General features: G+C 33.3%; 1 protein-coding gene and 1 long non-coding RNA gene across 2 annotated transcripts in view; one reads left to right on the top strand and one right to left on the bottom strand.

Moving 5' to 3' along the window:
- Positions 1–3,754, bottom strand: part of LOC128248586 (uncharacterized) — a 118,655-nt gene that overhangs the window by 16,255 nt on the left and 98,646 nt on the right. The window lies entirely within an intron of this gene.
- LOC106876367 (atrial natriuretic peptide receptor 3) overlaps positions 1–3,754 on the top strand; it is a 593,165-nt gene that overhangs the window by 547,058 nt on the left and 42,353 nt on the right. The gene's annotated exons all lie outside the window — the stretch shown is intronic.

Raw genomic sequence — 3,754 nt, 5'->3', positions numbered from 1 at the left:
AGAAAGTCGTCAGAATTTGAGACAAAAATCTTTTTATTTCTTCATTATTATTAATGCTTTCGTTCATTTTTCGAACTTGTCAAAATTTTGTGAATGTACTAACAACTTGTTCATTTATATAAAACAGATGTTTTGCGGGGATTTTGTTTAGAAGAGGATATTGTTTTTGTTTTTTGGGGTGAGATTCCATTGACAATGGAGATGGATAGATAGAAATATAGGTAGGTAGATAGGCTGAAAGATAGATAGATAGATAGATAGTCAGACTGATAGATACACAGGTAGCAAGAGGGTGAGAGAGAGAAAGGGAATCCCCCTTCCTATTCACCATTTATTTATTTATTTAGTCATTTACCATTGTACCAGAAAGGGTTTAAGGATGGTGACATCTTAAAAAAAAAAATAATAAAAAAAAAATAACACAGGTGCTGTGTGGTCATCACTGATAGTCTTTTTGCTTCCTCTTTCCATCTTTGTTCCTCTTTCTTTCTTTTTCTCCTTTTTGAGTTATATTTAGAATACAAAATGTACTGCCTCCACTTTTCTTTCAAACATTCAATTTTGGAGAAAATTTTTTGATGAAATGTAGTTCTGCATGAGAAAACATTAGTATAATATTTGCAAATATAAAATTTTAATAGATAAATAAATAAATAAATAAATAAAATACGATAAAATTATATTTATATATATATATATATATATATATATATATACATACACACGTAACGCTAGAACATCCCAATGCTATTCATATATATATGTCTGAACATTTGGAATAAAAAATGCAATTCTCGGGCTTTACCTTCAAACATTCAATTTTGGAGAGAATATCTTGATGAAGTGTGTGTGTGTGTGTGTGCGTTTGGGAACATGTCCATGTTTTTACTGTGTAACTTCGATCACGCCTCTTTCAATCTCATGTTTTTGCATTAGAGAACATTAATATTAACACTAACAAACTTGGAAAACACGCAAAGCTGAGAACATCTCAATGTCACATATATACATCTGAATATTTACAGAGATATGAACTGCAAAACGCAAAAGTTCATATACTGCATTACCTACCCAAACTGCAAAGAAAATTACATTGGCGAAACAAATAATTACCTCTGCCAACATGCAAGAATCTACAGGCAACATATCCGACAAGAGGAATTATGCAAGATTCCATTAAGTAAGCAAGTAGAAATATGTAGCGACAGAAAATTTTAAATTTTTCCCCTTTTACAAATGTGTATGGGATGATCTGCAATACTGGAAAGCAATGGAACTACATTTCATCAAAAAATTCTCTCCAAAATTGAATGTTTGAAAGAAAAGCAGAGACAATACATTTTGTATTCTAAATGTAACTCAAATATTGGAAACAAAATGCTCATCTCTGTAAATATTCAGATGTATATGTGTGGCATTGAGATGTTCTGAGCTTTGTGTGTCCCTCTAGTTTGTGTTATACTAATGTTCTCTAATGCAAAAAAACAGGAAATTGAAAGAGGCGTGATCAAAGTTACACAGTAAAAATATGGACATGTTCCTAAACACACGCACACACATACACGCACACACATACATGCACACACATACACGCACACACATACACACACACACACTTCATGAAGAGATTCTCTACAAAATTGAATGTTTGGAGGTAAGGCAGAGAATTACATTTTTTATTCCAAATGTGGCTCATCTCTACAAATGTTCAGGTATATATGTATGTAGCATTGGGATGTTCTAGCTTTATGCATATATATATATTATTTTATTTATTTATTTATTTATTAAAATTTTTAATTTGCAAATATTATACTAATGTTTTTTCATGCAGAACTACATTTCATCAAAAAATTCTCTCCAAAATTGAATGTTTGAAAGAAAAGGGGAGACAGTACATTTTGTATTCTAAATATAACTCAAATAGGAGAAAAAGAAAGAAAGAGGAAAAAAGAAGCAAAAAGACTATCAGTAATGACCACATGACAACTGTGTTATTTTTTTATTTTTTTATTTATTTCAAGGAGTCACCATCCTTAAACCCATTCCAATATAATGGCAAATGACTAAATAAATAAATAAATGGTGAATAGGAAGGGGGGGTCCCCCTTCTCTCTCTCCTTCTCTACCTGTGTATCTATCTATCCATCTACCTATCTCTATCTATCTATCTATCTATCTATATATATATATATATATATATCTATATAAGTAAGTAGATATCTATATAAGTAAGTATATATATCTATATAAGTAAGTAGATACGCTTATCTACTTACTTATATTTCAATCTATCCATCTCCATTGTCAATGGAACCTCACCCTAAAATGCAAAAACAATGTTCTCTTCTAAACAAAACCTAAAAAAAAACATCTGTTTCATATAAATGAACGAACTGTTCGTACATTCACAGAATTTTATTTGACAAGTTCAAGAAATGAACGAAAGCGCTAATAAGGAAGAAATAAAAAGATTTTTTTCCAAAACTCTGATGACTTCTTTCTCAATATTCAATTTCTGTACATCACACCTAACACACACTCTCTTTCTCGCTCTCTCTCACTCTCCCTCGTTCTCTCTCTTTCTCTCTCTATATATACATATACATATCCAATGTTCACTGTTGATTACAATTCCAATTGTCCCTTTGCAACAGGCCCTTTTAAGTTCAGAGTGCTGAATCATCTTTTCCTTTCAGGCATTGTAAGCAGTTCTAACAGCACCTCTCCACCTGTTCCGATCTAGAACATCATTTTCCCAATCACTTTTGTTCATATCTAGTTTCTTCAGGTTTTCCTTCACACAGTCTTTATACCCTTTCTTTGGCTTATGTTGTGGTTGCTTACCAGAGTTGAACTCACTATGAAAGGTGACTTTGGCATATTCTTGTCTTTCATTCTAATAACATGTTTTGTTGTCAAAAGCAGGATTTATGAATCATATGAAGTCACATGAAAATTGTAATGCCCAGATAGGTAATGATCTTGGACAGCAACTGCCTCTTACAACTTGTGTCTTATGTCAAAAATCTTGTAAGACAATATCTGGACTTAAAAGACATATGCTAGTTTCCATATAACATTCTTTCAGAATCAGATTCCAAATGGCAAAGATATAGAAGAAACTTGAATAATATCTGTCACTTGTGTTTTAAACCCTGTCAGTCAGCAGCTGGTCTTAAAAGTCATCTAAGGGCTCATCAATGGAACGATCGTGGTGTGTGATGGGGTGTGATATGTGTGTTGATGGGACAGCTATCCTCTGTCAAGATGAAGCATCACCATGTGTGTGTGTGTTATATACATTTTTGCTTATTTCTTAGAATGCTTAAAGCACAAACAATAATACCATTTATTTTGTGTACCTAAACAAATCACTCTGCTGAGTGGCAATATGATATGACTCAACTCTCAAATACCTTGAGTATCCCTGAAATCTTTTTCTAAACAAGAGCAGACATGTTTCTGTAATCATATAAAACATAAATTAACTCTTATTATCATCATCATCATCATCATCGTTTAACGTCCGCTTTCCATGCTAGCATGGGTTGGACGATTTGACTGAGGACTGGTGAAACCGGATGGCAACACCAGGCTCCAGTCTAATTTGGCAGAGTTTCTACAGCTGGATGCCCTTCCTAACGCCAACCACTCAGAGAGTGTAGTGGGTGCTTTTACGTGTCACCCGCACGAAAACGGCCACGCTCGAAATGGTGTCTTTTATGTGCCACCCGCACAAGCCAGTCAAGGG

Source organism: Octopus bimaculoides, chromosome 8 (genome assembly GCF_001194135.2).
Source record: "Octopus bimaculoides isolate UCB-OBI-ISO-001 chromosome 8, ASM119413v2, whole genome shotgun sequence".
NCBI lineage: Eukaryota > Metazoa > Mollusca > Cephalopoda > Octopoda > Octopodidae > Octopus > Octopus bimaculoides.
Note: the sequence above shows the minus strand (reverse complement) of the source record. Positions and strands in the feature narration are given on the sequence as shown.